This window comes from Ochotona princeps, chromosome 16, assembly GCF_030435755.1.
Source record: "Ochotona princeps isolate mOchPri1 chromosome 16, mOchPri1.hap1, whole genome shotgun sequence".
Classification (NCBI taxonomy): domain Eukaryota; kingdom Metazoa; phylum Chordata; class Mammalia; order Lagomorpha; family Ochotonidae; genus Ochotona; species Ochotona princeps.
Window position 1 is genome coordinate 5,723,048 of NC_080847.1, and position 20,480 is coordinate 5,743,527.

A 20,480-nucleotide genomic window follows, 5' to 3' on the forward strand; every position below is an offset into this window, starting at 1 on the left:
TTCTGCAAACCCCAGGAGGCATTGGTGATGCGTTTCTGCCTGCCACCTGAGAGACCTGGCCTGGTTCCCACCTCTGGCTGCAGCCCTGGGCCTAGAGCTCTATGTCAATGATCACCCTCTCTTTCTTCCTCTCTGCCAGTAAAATGTTTAAATAATATTAATAGTATGATGTGATTCCTTCTCTTTTGTCTAGACTGGGAGATTCAACAAGATCAACAACTCTCTCCATTCTGAGAAAGATTGTACAGAAGTAACCAGGGCAGCCAAGAGAAGTGGGCAATCCCCAGACGGATGCTAGGAAGGCTTCCCGGAGGTGGTGGCACATGAGGAATGAGGAAGAATTTGCTAAATGGACATTTCCTAAGTGGACAAGGTAGGCACAAGGTATCCCAGCCTTGGGGGGAGAGGGTAAGGAAAGCAAGGGAAAGCTGGTCCCTGTGTGATTCCACATTGACATTTGCCCAGGGCTGATTGGCATGTAGGACACAGGCTGGCAGGCAGTGATGGAACCCGGCAGACCCTGGCTTTGGAGAGACATTGGGGTGGCATAAGGGCAGAGCTGAGAAGAGAGCTGCTCCTTCCTCCCCCTGCCAAGGCTCCAGCCTGGGGTTTAAAGGGCAGGGCCCAGAGGTAGAAGGAACTGGGCAAGTCCTGGCGCCACCACCCAGTGACTCATTCCTGGCCCTCGGAGCTCACTCTGCCGAGAAGCCAAAGCCACTCAGGGAAGCTGTTGGGAAGTGAGGTTTGAGCTAAGCCAGGGTGCCCTCTGCTTTTCCTTCTCAACACAGAATTTGGGACAGGCAGCGGGTAAGCCCTGGTGGGCCCTCAGTACTCTCAGGAGCAGGAGAAGGGAGGGAGAAGTGCCAGTCACTTTTCCAAGGGCCAAGCGAACCACTGGTGTAAGACAGGGCAACTGAGTCCCTTTGAGGGAAGAGGACCCACCCAGGCCATCCAGGGAGGCACACAGTGAGAGTCACGCCTAGATACGCTTGTGCAGTGTATCACCTGAAGTGTCCTCTGTCCAAAGAGCATCCAGAAGGTGACTTGCCTTGAAGTCCAGGCTTCTGGTTGTTCAGATGACTCCGTGGCCCTTTCTGGAGGTGACAGCCTGCAGCTTTCAGACCAAAGGCAACTTCTCTCATGCTCAGTGTCCCTCGGAGATTGTGCAGCACACGTGCTGAGCCCCTGTCCTGCGCAGTGCTCCACCACCTACAAGCCCTCGTTCAACTCTTGTGGCTTCATAAGAACTCACTATCCAGCCCTGGAATTATAAAGAACCCCTTGTTCCAGGCTTCCACCGCAGATAAGCCACACATTCACAGCTCTAATTGGTCTCAGAGCTGCACTTAGGAAAAAAAAAGAGACAAGATTCAGATTTCAGAACAATTAATTTGCTACCACTTTCCAAGTGCTTGTCCAGGAATCATTGCATATCTGACAGAATCTGACAGAGCAAACAGCAGTAGTAAAAGGTGAGCAGAGACTCCCGGAGTAACTCATTCAAGGCCTGGTGGCACATGGGAGAGGACAGAAGCCTCCGGGGCAGTCATTTCTCGTCCTGACCTGGGAAATTCTCTAGTCGAAGGCAAACCTTTCATTTGTTCAATGGTGATAACCATACCATTCTTCCAGTTTAGGAAACTGAGATGAATTCTGGCCGTTAATCCCAACAGGAAAACAGGAAGGAATGAACATATTCAGGATTCTGATCCCATTTTCCCTGTTCCAACGACAGTAGACTTCACATTGAGGAGGGGAAAAAAGCAGCTGGTGCTGTAGTGCAGTGGGTTGAACTACCATCTGCACCGCCAGCGTCCCATATGAGCATCAGATTGGAGTCCTGGCTGCTTCACATCAAGTCCACCCACCTATCAATGCCTCTGAGACAACAGCAGGAAATGGCCAAATACTTGGGTCCTGGCCACCCCACATGAAAGTTCTAGATAGAGTTCCAGGCTCCTGGCTTTGAGCTGACCTGGCCCAACCCTGTCTGTCCCTACCATTCAAGAAGTGAAGTGGCAGACTGAAGCCAGCTGGCTGTGTCTCTCTCTCCCCGTCTGTCATGCTGCCTTTTGAACAAACGAGTTAAAAATTTTTTAAAAAAAGAAGGAAGGAAGGAAGGAAGGAAGGCAGGCAGAAGGAAGCATGGAAGGAAGGAAGGAGTGGAGGGAGGAAGGAAGGAGTGGAGGGAGGGAGGAAGGAGTGGAGGGAGGAAGGAAGGAGTGGAGGGAGGAAGGAAGGAGTGGAGGGAGGAAGGAAGGAAAGAAAGGGAGGGAGGGAGAGAAGGAGCACTTTGTAGCAGTTAGGTTGTCTGACCTAAGAAAACCAAAGATGAGTATCCACATACCTCCAGGCATCGGAAGTATGCTTCTTTTTCTCATATTCAAAGGTTTGATTTAGAAGTAACCCATATTATAGATTTAATATGAAGAAACATTTTTTCACACCAAAGTAGACATCTCTTGATTCCATTTACATGAACTTTTGAAGTGCCATTCTGTAGAGTTTAGAACTGCCCCATGTTTCAGGCATCCCATTGGCCAAGATCTATAGAAGCACCCAGATGGATCAGGGGAGCTGCTGTGTAATGTGGGCACTGGACACAGGGCTTGCTGACTGAGCAACAAAAATGCCCACACCCTGTGAAAAAGCACCTACCTGCAGCTCTGACCCCAGCTTCCTACAAATGCACCTTCGGGGGACAGTAATGACGGCCCAAAGAGTTGAGCTCCTTGGATTGCATTCCCAGCTCCTGGCCGTCACCTTGGTCAGGTCTCAGGTGTCATGAGCATCTGGGATGTCTCTTTCTCTCCCCTTATCTATCTCCATCTTCATGTTTTCTCTTTCTTTCTATCTATCTATCTATCTATCTATCTATCTATCTATCTATCTATCCAACTATCTATCTCTATGCCTACCTCAATCTCTACCTCTGCATCTCAGGTAAATATTTCCTTAAAAAAAAAAACACAGTCTCTGGCATCTGTGTCTCCAGTTCGGGTACCTGGTGTCTATGGTCAGGTGTACCAGCCTCAGACCCCTGGCCCTGCGTTACAATGCTGGAGGTCAATGTCACAGGGGAAGACTTGTCGCACTATCAGCATCAGACTGTCTCCTAGCCCCAGCTGGAGCAGTGAAGTGGTTTGGAGGCATGCATCACCAGCCCCCAGCCCACAGCAGCCCCGCTGGAGCCTCCCCAGTCTCTCCTCAGCCCCCAGAAGACCCACACTCTCACAACCCAGGAGATCCAGGACCCCGCCCCATTTCACCAAGGGAGTCTGTGATCACTGATTCCTCCTTTGAGGTCTGGTGTTCAACTGTGAAATTTAATCTTGCACAACACAAATGACTCCTGAGGGCCATTTCTGAATGCAGGTGCATAGCTCCAAGAGGAATAGAAATACGTGTGGCACGCTGGTTGCTGTCACAGGGACGAAGAGGGAAACCACAGTGCCCCTGTGAACACCTCTTAGGAGCCATCATCTCAGTGGCTTCAGTTTTCTGAGACAAGACAGCGGACATGCTGTAGACGCTGTGCCGCCCATGATGCCAGAGAAAACATGAAGGTCTAAACTCAGAGAAAAAGCCCAGTGTACTCAGAAGTTGAGCCAGAGCTGGGAAACATTACGAGAGATCCTTCTGGGCTTCCCTGCTATTGTCTGCCACCTGAATGCCAAGAGAAAATGAAGAAGAACACATTAGAATCTGAACTACTCCTGGTGGAGTGAAAGGAAGAAAGGCCTTCAAGAGTCCAAGGACAGATTTAGCATCATAGTTAGATTCCAACTGCATTTAAATGAAAATGAAGGAAATGTCTTACTTGTTTCTTCCAGCAGAAATGATGGCAAGCAAGTCAGCGCAAAGCTGAAGCCCGTTCTGCTTAGTGATCTTGCAGACTTTGGACATGGTGTTTTAAATAGGCGGGGGTAAGATTAAGAGGCCAAAAACGAGAAAGAGAAGCGAAGGAAGGAAATCAAGGGTGTAAGGAAAGAGAAAGAGACAGGGAGGGAGGGAGGGAGAGAGGAAGGAAGGAAAGGAGAAAGAGAAAGAGAAAAGGGAGGAAGTAGGACTGCCTTCCCCATTAGGCATAAGATGCCCAATATTTAGGACCTATGAAACTTTTAGGAGCCCATGAAAAATGTTCTCATTTTATAATCAGAAAAAAAATGAATATAGCAATATTAAGAAGTATGTATTATCAGAAACTGTCTGGATTGTATCTTTTTCACCAATGAAGTTAGAAAATACAACTTTTTTCTTCCTTCTCTCCATTCTTCCTTTCTTCCTTCTTTTCTTTTCTCCCTTCCCCTCTCCTCCTCTCTGCTTCTCTCCCTCCCCTTTTTCCCCTCCCTTCCCCTGCGCTCTTCTCCCCTCCCCTCTCCTCTCTACTTTCCTCCCATAAGAAGCAGTCCACAAAGGCCAAAGTGCTTAAAGCCTAGAAAAGTCACAGCACAGGGCCCAGTGTGCAATAGCCTAGTGGGTAAAGTCCTCACCTTGAACCCACCAGGATCCCATATGGGTGCCAGTTCTGATTCTGACAGCCCCAATTCCCATCCAGCTCCCTGCTTGTGGCCTGGGAAAGCAGTTGAGGATGGCCCAAAGCCTTAGCATCCTGCACCCGCGTGGGAGACCCAGAAGAGCTCCTGGCTCCTAGCTTCAGATTGGCACAGCTCGGGCCGTTGCGGCCACTTGGGGAGTGAGTCAATGGACGGAGGATCTTCCTCTCTGTCTCTCCTCCTCTCTGTATATCTGACTTTCCAATAAAAATAAATCTTTAAAAAAGGAGAAGAAAAGTCACAGCACGGTCTTCGGGAGGAAGGGAGTGGACAAGGAGTAACCAGAAACATAGTAAAGGAAACATGGATGGGAGATACGATACAATTGTGAGATTTTGCACTTGGTGACAGTGGTTGTTGAAGATTCTTCCAGAGCAGGCTAGTTCTGAGACAGGTACAGTGCAGTTACCAAAGGTTGTGTTAGCGCTCCGGTGGTCACGAGTGCACCTGGGGAAAATGGCCTTTGCTGCAGTGGCTGGATCCAGTTCTGCAGCATTAAGGATCATTGCTGATTGAGAAAATGACACAACTTCCAGCCTCCTGAGGCATCACTCATTCTTCAAAGCTTTTGTCCGTGTTTTCAAAATCCTTAACCCAAGTATCCGCTGTTTTACCCAGCTTCCCAGCCATGGTCCCAGGGGACTGGAGCCCACAGAGAAGTCTTTGTAGAGCTACTTCCCTAGAGTCCCTGAGGCTTCCGGCATAGACAAGGACAGATGGTAGACTGGGTGTCAGTTCACCCATCCATTCTCTGCAGATTTGTTTTTAAGATCTATTTGTTTGTTTGAAGGACTCAGCGTGAGAGAGGCACAGAGAGATCTTCCATCTGCTGGTTCACCCCCACAGCTGGCCACAATAGCCAGAAGTGGGTGGATGGAAACCAAAAGCCAAGAGCTTCCTTGGGTCTTCCAACCCAAGCGCTTGGGTCATCTTCCACTGATTTCCCAGGTTCGTCAGCAGCCAGCCTGATAGGAAGTACAGCAGACAGGACACAAACTATTGTTCCTATGGATGCTAGTACCACAGGAGGTGGCTCTACCTGCAAAGCCATAGTGCTGGCCAATCTCCAGAGTTGAGGCAGAAAAGAAGCTTTTACTCCAAGAAAATGTCCTTTTATATCTACCTAGAGTGCTACCTGGTACCAAGAAACCTTGCTCAACTATTAATTTATGGACTCTGCCTCAGTTTCCACATTTGAAAATACGACAAAGAGCCAGTGTTGTAGCACAATAGGTGAATCTGCTGCCTGGAATGCTGGCAGCAAATTCTCATTGCTCTGCTTCCCATCCAGCTCCCTGCTGATGTGCCTGGGAAAGCAGCAGAGGCTGGTCCCAGCATGGCTGCCTGCTGATGTGCCTGAGAAAGCAGCAGAGGCTGGTCCCAGCACTTGGTTCCCTGCTGACAACGTGGGAGACCCCAATGGGGCTCTGAGCTCCTGACTTCTGCCTGGCAGCTCCAACCAGTGCAGCTATTTGAAAAGTGAACCAGTGAATGGAAGACGCTATCCTCTCTCTGCCTTCCAAATAAATAAATCTTTTTTTTTTTTAAATGTGACAGGCAGCACCTTCTATAAAGGGCATGGTCAAGATTAAAGTATTTAATGAATATGGAATGTAAAGTACATGTGTGACAAGTGTTAGGTGACAATCAAGTGAAGGCAGTTATCTTCACCATTGTTACTTCATTTTCAATTCCTTCCCTGATTATTAATGAGGTGGTATCTACTGCAGCAAAGTGAAGGTGTTGAAAGGCAGTGAGGGAAAAAATAAGCCACTCAGAATCACCCTACCTAAAATACAACATTTTACAAGTCTCCATCTCACACCTATGTTAAAAAATACAGATTTCAGTTACCAGCTACTATCAGAATAACATCCAAAAATCAACTTTGTTCATACACATCCTTAGGTGTGACTCATAAAGGTGATCACAATTAATACAGGAAAATTTTCTCCAATCTTTATGGGGAAAAAAAAAACAAAACAGAAAAAGTTTCCTTATATCCCAAAACAAAATCTCAATGTAAGATCTAGATTCTTGCCTGATAGAAGCAGATTTCAAATTAACAATTTTCTCTAATTAGTCTATGTTTAAATTCAAAGTCCAGTCAAAACCTCAGTAAGGACCTTGAGAAGATGAACAGTGCATTTCATATGAGAGATGAACCAGCCCCAATGCCAGGAACAGGACAGCGCATTTGTTAGCACTCACACCCCACATCTGAGCCCCTGGACTCGTGTCTCGGCTGGGCTCTAACTGCAGCTTCGTGGCATTGCAGACCATCAGAGGTAGTAGACGGACTCCTATGTAGCTGCTGGCTCCTGGCTTTGGCCTGGTCAAGCAGTGGCTGTTGGGACCATTTGGGGAGTGAACCAGAACGTAGAATATCTCTCTGCATCTCTTTCACACACGTACACACTCTCTCTCTCTTCCCATAACTTTGTGTCTCTCAGAAAAATATACAAATCTTTAACAAATAGTTTTTAAGAACCATTTAAAATTAATAGAACTAAGTAAGGGACTTTCCAGATATCAAGGCTTATTATAAATTCACAGTAAGAATGGCATCACTATAAAGAGACAGAAATAGAGCAGTGGAATAAACTAGCCAGTTCCAAAGCAGACCCAAGCATTTAAGGAACCCTAACATAGAATAAACTTGCATAATGGGCCTAGAAATCCTTGGGCAGCAATGCAGTACCTAACCAGTAGTCCTGGTACAGCTGGCATTTTGAAAGAAATAAATTTGATCACTTCTTCACTCCATACACAAAAATCTAATTCCAGATAGATTAAGACCTAAATGTGAAAAACTAAACCAAAAATTCTATAGAATGTATAGGGGAGTTTATATATTTATGCCTTGTGATAAAAAGAAAGTATTTCTCAATCATGACTCAAGATGGAAAAATCTTTAAGGAAAAACCCTGATAAGTCTGACTTTATTAAAATCTGAAAATCCTATACAATAAACCATAAATAAAACCAAAATTCCACAGAAAAGATATTAGCAATGCAATAACTATCAAAAGATTGATATCCACACTGCCTTACAAACAATAAAAAAAGATAATCAAAGGAACCACTAATAAAAGAAGCGAGATGGTCTGAATAGACAAGCCCAGAAGCAAAGGGCCCTACAGATCAGAGTGACACGATGCCCAGTGTCACTGGTCATAAAGAAAAGCTAAATCAACGTGTCCGTACTGTTTCCCATGTAGAAGACAGCCTGGAATTGAGAGGTAGAACAATGGTGGCTGTTGGCAAGTACGCAGAGCAACGCAGAGCAGAATGAATTCTTGCTCTTTCCTGTCAGTAATGTCAATGTCATTTACATGCAGAGCTTTTACAATCACACTTGAAAACAGTTTCCAAAAATGGAGTGAAATTGAGGATGTGCGGATGAGCACAACTGAGACACACACCTAGGAATATTCTCTGGAGGAGACCTTGCACACTCCCTCACGGTGCTCAGGCACTAGCTTGTGTACCGCGATAAACTGGAATGGGTATGATTCCAAGGCGGGAAGGCAGCCAAACGCCCTCCAGCTGGAGAGCAGATCAGTGAGTTACGTGTTCATGCAGGAAACTGTTCCTCAGCAGAGAAGAGGGAGCGACCAGAAACAGAGGCATCAAGATGAATTCATCTTCTAAATGTAATATGCAATGAAAACTGAAAGTTATAGAAGGCTGTTGGTTAAATAAAGCTTAAAATATGAAAACGCTGTGATTAGGCTGTTCCTTTAGCCAAAGTAAAAAAAAAAAAATCACAAGGTGAGTTGATAAGCAGCAGATTCAGGGTAGTTAGGAGATTAGAGGGAAAAAAGTGAAACAGAGAAATTCATTGAGTTTCTTTATAGCAGTGCATTATTGAGGGGGAAATATTGCTGGAGAAAAATTCAAACAAGGTTGAGTGATAACTACACTGGCTAACTTCTCTATGGGCTTGAAATGTTATTTACGCTTTGTAACACATGACCAGCACGTATTGCAATTGCTGTTAAAGAAATAAAACTCAGTTGTATGCAACTATGCCAAGAGAACAGTCTGGGATAAAAATTCCCAGGAAGATGGACAGTAGAATTTTTCTAATAAGCTCTGGAATTTTCTCCCATTACATTTCAGAATTTTTGGACTCAGTACCATGGTGTGGTGGCACCCAGTTACAAATGCAGCTCTTCCCCCACCTTCAGCACCACATTCTATGGAACTCCCCACCTCACCAACCAGTACCAAACAAGACGCTTCTGACCTTGACCGCGACCTGCTGGAGCAAGATATGGTGAGTGTGGGATGTGAGCTGTGAGGGTAGAGATGGAGAATGCACTTAGTGGGGTAATTTGTTTGTCTGATTCAGCTCGGAACTTCTTTTGAAGCTAAAACAAGAGGAGAAACATGACCCCTTTCCAAACTTTGCAAGATTGGAAAAGCAAAGTGAAAACATTTGGAGAAGGAAGTTAAAAAGTCAAGAGACTGGAGCCTGAAAGCATTCCGCCTTAGCAGAGTGAGTGTCTGCCTTAGCCCTCACAACACCTGTTAGGACGCTTGCTCTGAGTTCAAGTCCTGGTTCTGACCCAGATCCCAGCCTTCCGCTGTGCATCCTGAGTGGGACAAGTGACAAATGACGCGAGTAGTTGGGTCCCTGGCACCCTCGTGAAGCTGTCAAGTCTTATTACTTCCCCAGAAAGAAGCTACAGGGCAGGTGCTGACATTTAAACTAGGAAATGAGGATCTTTATCTATTTCAATTACATTTTAACACCAGCAATTGATAGTTCAATGAGACTTCCGTCTTGCCTATCTCTTCTTAGTTAATCATCAGAACAGCCATGAATACTGTTCCCATTTGCAGCTGAGAAAACTGAGGCTCAGAAAGAGTGACATTTCCAAAGTCACAAGGAGATTGACAGTTAGAATCATAGCCTACATTTTACAGCCAATATGCGTTTCTAACACCAGCAATGTGGTCGCTGCTGTTTTACTGGTTCCAGAATCCTAGCACCGTCTGGTGCTGCATAAAATGACTTGGTCGTTCGCTATCTTGGAAATGAAGTTTGTGACCAACAATTGTACCTCTTTAAAATTAAAAGCAAATAAATAAATAAATAAAAGCATGTTTTGATTTGAGAGGCAGAGAGACCAACTAAAAGAGAGTTTGTATCCTCTGACTCACTCCCCAAATGTCCCCAGTACAAGGAGGTGGAGCAAAGCTGGGAGCCAGGAGCTCAGTGCAGGTTTCCGAGTGGCAGGGACTCGTGTGTGGGTCATCACCACTGCCTCCCAGGGTCTGTGTTAGCAGGAAGTTGGAGTCAGGGGCCAGAGCAGGGCTTGAATCGGGTCCTATGCTGATGTGGGATATACTATCCCATCTGAGAGCACCAGGACAAATGCCCATTCCTAGTGACCCTCCTGAACTCAGCGCCCCACTTCTCATTCCACCCTGGGCAGTTTAGACGACCCCCAGCTTCTGGAACCCCCACCACGAAGGCAACATGAGGCCACAGAAGTGTCCCAGGGATCATTTGGCAGGCTGGGCCACGTGGTCACGGGCCAAGGAGTGCACAATGATTTGCAATCAGTGGGGAGTGATTACACATTGTCTCTCATCGATAGCCATGAGGGAACCCTGATGGGATAATGAGATGCAGCTGATGGAAAATTGCAGCTGACTGTGGCTGGTGAGTGGTGTCTGCACACCCTCCTCCCCGCTGCAACAGCCGGGAGCAGAGCTGTGAACCCCACAGTGCCTCGGGGATCAGACTGGAGGGTCCCCCAGGTAAGTTCTAGATCATTGGGTAAAAATAGCAGAGAGGGGGCTCTCTTGGACAGACCACAAACCCTACCCAGCTGGGGCTCCCAACAATTTCCTAAAAGCAGAGTACAGTCTCTGGCGTTGGGAAGGACTGGAACCATAGAGTAACAAAGGATGGAGAGAACTTTGTCTTGGCTGACCGGGGAGAAACGAGTTTCCGTGGCTTACCTGCACCGGGCTGGGGAGGGATGCTGAGGGAGAAGTTAGCTCACTGTGCTCAATGAGAGAATCTTGGTAAACTTTGTTTCCATGGATCAGTTCCTTAAGGGCCAACTTGAGCCCTGTTTACCCCTGCTGTTGTCAAGAGAAAACAGCTGTTTGCTTAAATTGAGGTCTCTTTCTTCCATGACAGCCGTTACTGCCTCCCCGGTAAGAGGTAACGGACTTGGATTCCCCATGTAGGTATGAATTCGCGTGTGAATTGTTCCAGGCTTGATTGTCCTTGTAAACCCCAGAGTAACCCCAGGAGGGTGTCCTGGGCTGGACTACCGTTCCCACTGGACCAGCAGAGAGCTCCTTCCTAAATGAAGGTGTTTAGTGCGCGGCTCTGGCTCCAGACCTGACCCACTTGCTGCAGCCACTGTTTCCTTCCGCTGCACGTGGAGCTCATTACCCCTGGAGCATTGGACCGCTCGGCGGCTGCCCAGTGAGTACCTAAAACAAAAACGAGAGACCGTGTGAACAGTTGAAATGAATCAAATCCTTTGTTCACTGTTTCCTCTTACTTGGCTAACAGCTAGTCAAATTGCTTTTTTCATTAAACCTTTTTTTTCTTTATTTTGAGAGTACTGTACACTCACAGGCAGTTGTAAGGAATACTACAGAAATCACACGTAGGGTTTATCCTGCTTTTCCGAATGGTAACGTCTGGGAAAATGATAGTGGAATATCCCCACCAGGCTATCGACAGCTGTTCAGTCCGTGGATGCCTAGGCTACCCTGGTGTACTCATTAGTTTTATGCAGTTTTATCAAATGTGGAGGCTCCTGCACCCTGGTCCGGACCCAGAAGGATTTCAACACCATGAGCACACTTTGCTCTGCCTCCTCTGGACTCCTCCTCTTTGACCCTTCTCCTGTTTTCCATCTCCATGGCTTCCTCATTTCAAGAACACATCACTCAGCGTGATGGCCTGGGTTCATCTGAGTCGCTGCATGTGTCAATGGTTCATCCCTTTTTATTGCCGACTAATATTCCACAGTCTGTGTAGGTACGTCGGTTTGCCCTTCACAGCTGAAGAACATCTGAGTTGCTTCCAAGTTGGAGCTATTTATGAACAGATATTCTGAGAATTTACTTACAGGTTTTTGCATGAATATACATCTTCATTCGTCTAAGATAAATACCCAAGAGTGTTATGACTGGGTCATAAAAATGATTGCAGTTAGTGGCATAAGAAATTGTCAAGCTGTTTTCCTAGCAGCTGTATCATTTTGCAGAAGAAAATGAGTGATTTAGTTTCTGCGCATCCTCACTAGTTTTCCGTTATTTTGTATTTCAGTCATTCTGACAGTTCATCGTATTTTACCTTAGTTTCGACTAGCACTTACCTGATGACTAGTGAGTGCAAACATCTTTTCATGTGTTTATTTATCGTATGTGTGTCTTCTTCACTTAACTGTCTATTTTTGGTCAGTTTTCTTTTGGACTTCGTGGTGGTTTTAATGTTGAAATTGGAGAGTTCTCCCACTATGCTGGATTCTGTTCTTTGATTCCGTATACAATTGCAGGTATTCTCTTCATGTTCCTAACTGGCCTTGTGAACGTATTAGTGCGATCGTTCCTAGGTACCAGACCCAGTGATATGAACTCAATTTACCAATGTTTTCAGTCTTTGAATGGCACTTTTGTCATCTAGAAGGACATTGCTACCCATTTCTAAGGTAGAGAAGTGGCCATGTGTCCTTTGTTTATGGAGAGCTAGAGGGTGTCCGAGGTGTCAATCCAGGTTTTCCAACACTACCAACCTCAGGCTCTGCGTCACAACTGCGTGCCTGAGTATGATGTCCGTTATTTGACAACACGATGTCGTGGCTTTCACAATTCCAGTCTTTGGTCTACGAGGACATTTTCTTTAGGACTTCATATTCCTAAACAAATTCCTAAAATGTCCAAAATATCATCAGGGCTTACAGTTTATAAAACGATGCAGTGTTTTAAGGAATGCGTTTCTTCCTTCAGAATCGTGTTTGACTGATTTCAGATGGCTCCTGAGAGGGAAGTGCTCTCTGCAGTGTCTCCGCCGTACTCAAAACAAACAAGCCGCAGCCCGAGAGCTCTGTGGTGGGACATGACCCAAACACTGAAGTCTTTATGGCCCAAAGTCACCTCTCCAGAATGCACTGAAAGGCAAGTAGAGAACATTCTTTAAATATTTCTGGTAAAAAAAAAAAAAGAAGAAGATCCTTATCTCTTTTTTTTTCTTAGTAGCAGTCCCCTAGAAAGGAAATAATAAATAAGTGTAAAAGTGCAGTCATTAAAAACATATGAGTAGCCTAGTGGCTAAAGTCCTCGCCGTGCACGCACAGGAATCCCTTATGGGTGCCGGTTCATGTTCTGGCTGCTCCACTTCCCATCCAGCTCCCTGCCTGTGGCCTGGGAAAGCAGTCGAGGACGGCCCAAAGCTTTGGGACCCTGTATCCATGTGGGAGACCTGAAAGAAGCTCCTGGCTCCTGGCTTCAGAAAGCCTTAGCTCAGCTATTATAGAAGCTTGGGGAGTGAACCAGTGGATGGAATATCCTCTCTGTCTTTCCTTCTCTCCTTAATTCTGACTTTCCAATAAGTAAAATAAAATCTTTAAAAATATATATATGTGTGTATATATATATACACGTATACATATTATATATATTCACTGGACTGAAAACATCCCTTAGTAGCTCTAAAACCTGTGGATGAATGAAAGGGGGGTGATTGTCACAAATATTCCAGAGTACTCCCTTAAGCTCCTTGTTTCACCATCCTCTGATTTGCAGACACCTTCCACCCTGCTCAAACCCCCACAAAAACATAAAAGTTGAATTAAATGGTAAACAAAAAGTTGAAGACTACTTGGCAGTGCAGTGCTTTGCTCAAGTGCTGGCGTTTCTAGCCTGCATGCATCTCTTTCATTACTAACACACTTGGCTGAAGCCCACGTGTTTGCTTTTGTTTGAGTTCTTACCCCAATTTCAGCTTCTGCTAACTCATATGCTTTTCCTCTCCCCACTCCATCCACACTGCCAGCTGATCACTCACACAGCACTGCTTTGGTCATGTGATTCCCTTTCGCGAAGACTCCCGGGTCCAGTGGCTCCCCACTGCTTGCCAAGGCAAACACAAGCTCTGTGCTTTAGATTTCAAAGCTGTTCCCAACATAATTGGTTCTAACTCTTCCCTGCATTTTCTGCCACCCACCACCAGCCCTGACTTGCCATCGTTCTGTCCGTTGTGGAAGGGTAACCATTTCTAAGCTGCCTTTTTCTGCCTGAGCCTTCGGCTGTGCTCTCGTACGACACAGAGGACTGTTCACTCCCACTATCTCTGTGCCACCAGGATTCCTCATCAGCAAAGTCTTTCCTTTTCTCCAATTGGCCAAAACCTTGAAAATTATCATTCCTCACTCTAGGCTACCTGGGTCTGCACCAGTAAGCACTCTCATGGCACTGAGCGTTACCTTGGCAACAATGAGTTAGGTAGGAAGGTAGGTAGTTAGCTAGGAAGGTAAATGTTTACCAGTCAGCAACACACACAAAGTAGTATCCAGACAAAAATGTTTGAAAACTGCAGCCATAGGCAATTAAAGTTTACAACGATCCTCCAGTCTAGCTTGTGAAAAGCCTCTGAAAGATTACGCTGTGAGCAAACTGCCTGATGGGACAAATCCCAAAACTTTATTTAAAAAGACCAGAAAAGTCACTCAAAATTAGCATCCATAAAATCTAGTATCCACTCAATAGTTTCTAGACATTTGAAAAAGCAGTTAAATGTGATCCATGTTTAGGAGAAAACCCAGTCCATAGAAACAGAGCCCAAATTAGAGAGAACATTAACAACAACAGAAACATTCTCACAAATATGTTTGTCTTAGCCAGAGGTCTCAAGAGATGGGGTAAATGAGGTGGTAGCACATCGCAATCTGTGGGATGCAAGGAGAGCAGTGTTCCAGGGAAAGTTACACCTTTAGGTACTTACATTAAAATAAAAGGAAGATGTAATACCATTGACTTACACTGCTACTTTCAGAAAGTACCACCCGCCAAAAAGAAAACAAAAAGGAAAAAGAGTCTCAGTCTAAGGGAAGTAATAAAGACTGAAAGTGAATGAAAGAGAAAATAGATTTACAACAGAGTAAAACCAGGACAACCAAAGGTTCTTGGGAAACATTAATAAAATTCATAAAATAGGTGTACTAAGAAAAAAGAATCATATGTTAAGTAACATAAACAATTTAAAAGATAGCAGATGTCACTGCACATACTATTAATATTAAAAGGATGATATGGGATATTATAAAGAACCTTACAGCAATAATAAGATGTATTTCTTGAAGTATACAAAACATAAAAATTTACATAAGAAGAAATTAAAACTTTGAAAAGGTCTATGTTTACATCTCATCACAAAACAAATCCAGTTTCAAATGACTTCATTGGTGTGTTTTATTAGAGATATGAGGAAGAAACAATAGTGCAAATACTTTTAGAAAATAGAGAGAGAACAACTTCCACCACATTTTATGAGGTCAACCTAACCCTAAAAACAAAACCAAAGGCATTACGAAAACACTACCAAACAGAATTTGGTAACACTTTGACAATAAAAAGGGTAATGTATCATGATAAAATAGGGCTTATTCTGTTGCTCTAAGATGGGTTTAATATCTCAAATATATAACAATGTGGCACGTCAGTAATCTGTAAGAGATTTATTTAATTATGTCAATAAATGCAAAAATCACTTATGATTTTAAAACATTTCCTAGTATACTAGAAAATAAAGGCGACTTCCTCCACCTGTCCAGCGGGCTTTGTAGAAAGCCTGCAGCTAGCGCCACACTCCTGAGATTAAACACTCGTTCTCTGTAAGATCAGAAATAAGGCAGATTCAACAATGCAATAGGACAAAAAAATAAAAGGAAGACATGAGTGGAAGAAAAAGTGAAGCTGGCTTCATTAGCTCATAGCATCATTTTGCATGTGGAATATTAAAAAAAGTACTACAAAACTTAAACGGTAGTTTTCAAGATCACAGAATACCAGACTTATACTACTGCAGACTTAATGATCTGTGACTAATTTTAAATCCACTGTACAGTGGGAAAATGCTCACGTTGCTATTCAGTTATTGTTTATTACCCTTGTGCATTCCCACTAAACTGAGATTCTTTTTGCATTTTACTTGTTAAACTTCTTATTTGGTGAGATATTAGCCTTTTACTATAATGTAAATTTAAAATATGTTATCTCAGAAACTAAACAGAAGGAAAAAGAAGGGGTAAGGAGGAGAAAGGAACAGAATATCGTCATGTTCTTAATATCTACAAATTTATTAAAAATTAAAAGTTAAATATGTTTAAGGAAAATCAATGTTTTACATTTTGCAAAAAAAAAGGATCGCAGTATATAGGATTAATATATAAAAATGAATTGTGTTTCCCTATATTTCTAGGAAAAATTTGAAAATAATATCTACGTGCTTACAAAAACATCAAAGAATATTAAAAAATTACAAAAAATAGACCTGGTCTTCTTCAACTGTTCTACAGATGCAATTAAGTTTCAGTCAAAATTCTGGATGGAGTTTTTGTAAAATAAGAAAAGATTAATAAATGCTAACTTTATATGAAAATGTAAGAACTACAATAATCAAATAATTATTTTAAAGAAAGAACAAACTTGACAAAATCATAATACTTTACAACATTATAAAGCTGAAGCAATTATAGCAGTTACATTGTTGTAAACACAGGAAACAGGTCAACATAACAATATAAAAATTGCAAAAGTTGACGAGATAGAAGTGAGCAACTGATTTTCAACAAGGAACTAAATCAATACATTGGTGGAATTTACTTAAGCGGAAGGGAAGATGCGCTGTGACACACTTTTTTTTTTTTAGTCATTTGAGATAAACCTGAAGCCTTGCACTTTTAAATCAATAATATCACAATATCAAAGTGAGAAAAAGTTTCTTAGGGCACAAACAGCATTGAGTATTCAATTTTTTTTCAAAAGTGAAAAAAAATAAATTTCATCAAATTCAACACATGTGCTCTTCAAAAGCTACCGTAAGAAGTTACAGCCTAGATAAAAAAATTTCACTATAGTAGCCAAAGGATTCATGTTCAAAATATATATAAATATATAAGCAACTGCTAATCTTCAGTATTTAAAACTTGAACGACCCAAGGGTCTCGTTTTTAATGAACAGAAAACTCAAATGGGACTTAACAAAGAAAGAAAATATGCAAATGGCCAAACAGCACATGAATAAATATTCGACATTAGTCATCAGCAAAGTACGTGTCAAACTCATGAGATAATATCACACATGTACTAAGGAGAACTGAAATAGAAGACACTGGCCATGCCAGCTATTGCTGTGAACTGGGCAGCAATGAAAGACAGCAGAAGCACTTTGGAAACCAGTCCAGCAATGTCTTAATAGTACAAAGACTCCAGCCCCATGACCCAGCAACACCGCTCTTAGGTCTCTGCACAATTGAAACGAAAACACACATACAACAGGAGGACTTGTGTGAAAGCAGCAGTTCACATCCAGGCTGCTCCACTTCCCATCCAGCTCCCTGCTATGGCCTGGGAGAGCAGCAGAGAATGGCTCATGTCCTTGGGACCCTGCACCCACGTGGGAGACCTGGAAGAAGCTGCTGGCTCCTGGCTTCAGAATGGTTCAGCTCTGGCTCTTGCGGCCATTTGTGGAGTACGCAGAAGATGAAAGCTCTTTCTGTCTCTCTTTATCTCTATAAATCTGTCTTTCCAGTATAAGTGAGCAAATCTTCAAAAAAAAAGATAACAAACCGGCAGTAAACCATGTAGCACACATAAAGCCCCAAACAGAAGGTCAAGCCACAAGGAGCGGGCAGAGGCCACTGCGCAGTCCTTTTGAAACAGGTAAAGCTAAGCCCTGACTTTTAAAAATATTGATGTGGTTTACACCTTTTTTCTTCTTGTCACCAAAAATACCAGGCAATGTAATACTCTTAAGTATAAAACACACACACACGGAGCCAGCGGCACCTCCACCAGCTTCCGGCAGATGATACCAAACCTCGCTTGGCCCTCTCCTTCACCGAGAGGCCGACATTGAATTTCTCCCCCTGCTAGCACAGAATCTTAGGTACCCAAGGATACAAACTGTAAATCAATACCCACACTGCAAAGGTGACATTTCAACAACTGTACATCCCAGAGCCTCTCAGGAACTGGGGGTCATTTTATTCCTGTCAAGTGTCTTAACTTTTTAAATAATTTATGAGAACCCAACTCCACCTCTTAAAATGCAGGGTGACTCTTCCCCATTTGATAAACGAATGTCCTTATTAAAGAGCCAGATCCTCATTTTCTGAACATCATCAAACACGTACTATTTTCCAGGTAGTAAGTATGCCATGCCATTTATAGAAAGCAGTCACAGGTTTCAGTAGGAGCCTACATGAGGAGAAGAAACATCAAATTACGAGTTGTATAAATAACTGTTAAATTTCCAATTGTGATAATCCCCCCACCCCCCGCCAGCCCCAACAAAGAATTGCGTAATGTAGACTTTTCTGTGAGAACATTTACCAGAAAGTGCTGATTTTTGTCTCGGAGAGATGGAGTCAAAGAAACATCAAGGAATGCTTAATAGAGGAAGAACTTTTGACCAGGCGTTTAACAGTAAGCAAGAATGTCCTTGGAGGAGCTGAACATCTGTGGTGCCAAGAGAAAGCTTATTGAATGGAACTGAGCACATGCGGTGCTGTTGCAAAGGCGGGAACAGGGCAGGGTGGAGGGTGTTCACTCCCTCGGTCAACATCAGGGAAAGCTATTGAAGAAGTGTGCACTCTGCAAGGATGTGACCATCTCTGTGTGTGTAGAACAGACTGGGAGCTGTGTTCAGGTTGGAGAGACCAACCAAAGGTTTGCACACACATGTTCCTGAATTTCATGAATTTTAAAGGTAGAGATAATTTTTGAACTTGGATGATTTAGGTCTTAGTAAAATAATATCTGCTTATAGGACAAGAGGCGTAACTATAAGAGGTTAACCAGAACACTTTTAAAAAGAGGTAAGGGGCCCAGCGGTGTGGCCTAGCAGCTAAAGTCCTCGCCTTCACCGCCCCGGGATCCCATATGGGCGCCGGTTCTAATCCCGGCAGCTCCACTTCCCATCCAGCTCCCTGCTTGTGGCCTGGGAAAGCAGTCGAGGACGGCCCAAAGCTTTGGGACCCTGCACGCGCGTGGGAGACCCAGAAGAGGTTCCTGGTTCCCGGCTTCGGATCGGCGCATCACCAGCCCGTTGCGGCTCACTTGGGGAGTGAAACATCGGACGGAAGATCTTCCTCTCTGTCTCTCCTCCTCTCTGTATATCCGGCTTTCCAATAATAATAAAATCTTTAAAAAAAAAAAAGAGGTAAGAAGATGACATAAGGATGAAGATGATTGCATCAGAAGGAAATGCCTGAGAAGCAGGTGGTGATGGGTGATGCACCGTGTTTGTTCATTTGGAGTTAACAGTTCGTAAGAAGTGCTTCAGGTTTTTCACAGTTCGTTCCCAACTCTGTCCAGCAAGTATGTAACAACTTTAAATATGTTTCAAAAAGAAATAGCTCGTTAAGAAAAGTAGAATAAATTTGCTTGCAGCCACGCAATGTCTAAGAAGCAGGGGCAAAACGTGAACCTGGGGCTCTCTCATGTCAAGTGTTGTTGACTCAGTGCCACTGTCCAAAGCTCCTTTACCCCTTGCCCTAGTTCTCGATTACTCTGTCCTCAGTGTAGCTGGAACAGTAACACATGCAACATTAACCCATGAAGATCTTTAAGAGTTAGGTTGGCCAATCTTTGAATTTTATAGGAAAACAGTGTGAGAATTAGAGATAGGCCGAGGTTTTGCCCAAGACCTCCCAACAAAAGAGAGGCAGGTATAGATATGGAAGTCTTTGATGGTCACACTGCAGGCTGGATTGACAGCAAAGAATAATTCTTTGATACTGGCCTACAAACAGGTTAAATGTCAAAATGAGATTAAGATGAGAGGGACTAATGTTTGACTATTACAGTTTATCCTTCAATGAGAGAAGAAAAATTATTAACGTGTTTAATATTGAACATCTTGGGGTTTTTAGATGCACACGTTGCGTAACTATTGGTTTTCTCAAAGCAAAATGCTATCTGCTATGGCAAGAATGATTTTTTGTTTACATACAACTCCAACACGACTAAGAAAAGTAGAAAAGCAGGACTGGCACAATAGCCTGGTGGCTGAATTCTTACCATGCGTCTGCTGGGATCCCATATGGGTGCCAGCTGACATCCTGGCTGCTCCACTTCCCATCCAGCTGCTTGCTTGTGCCCTGGGAAAGCAGTCAAGGATGGATCAGGGCCTTGGGATCCTGCACACATGTGGGAGACCTGGAAGAAGCCCCTGGCTTCTGGTTCCTGGTTTCTGGCTTCTTATCAGTTCAGCACCTGCCATTACAGCCAGTTGGGGAGAGAACCAGTGGACAGAAGATCCTTCTTTCTGTATATCAGCCTTTCCAATTAAAAAAAAAATCTTTTTAAAAAAGTAGGAAAGCCAAACTTCATTAACAGTAAAGAAATAGCCCCCATTAGGTTAAACACTGAAATGATTATGATTTCCAAATGGAAATTTGCATTGTTTACACTTCCAATTGTATACACTGGTATATAAAAGGAAACACCAAACATCTAGAAGGTATTTGATAGTCTAATTTTGAGAGATTAAATGCAATTCATTTGTAACTATTCCATGTTCTAGGACATTCACACCTCCACACAGTTTTGGCAACGCTCCTACCTGCACTCAGCTGGGAATGACCGGTTTTTCCTGGGAAAGAGGCTTACATGTGGAAGCTCCAGCAAGGCTCTCCGTGCTCCCAAAGCAGAGCTTGT

General features: G+C 43.7%; 1 long non-coding RNA gene across 1 annotated transcript; it reads left to right on the forward strand.

Annotated features, from left to right (window-relative positions):
• The first annotated feature begins 238 nt into the window (after positions 1–238).
• On the forward strand, positions 239–12,711 carry LOC131482292 (uncharacterized). Its single transcript, XR_009246868.1, has 3 exons — positions 239–373; positions 8,682–8,838; positions 12,549–12,711. It is a non-coding gene; the product is annotated as an uncharacterized LOC131482292 (long non-coding RNA).
• Positions 12,712–20,480: the final 7,769 nt, after the last annotated feature.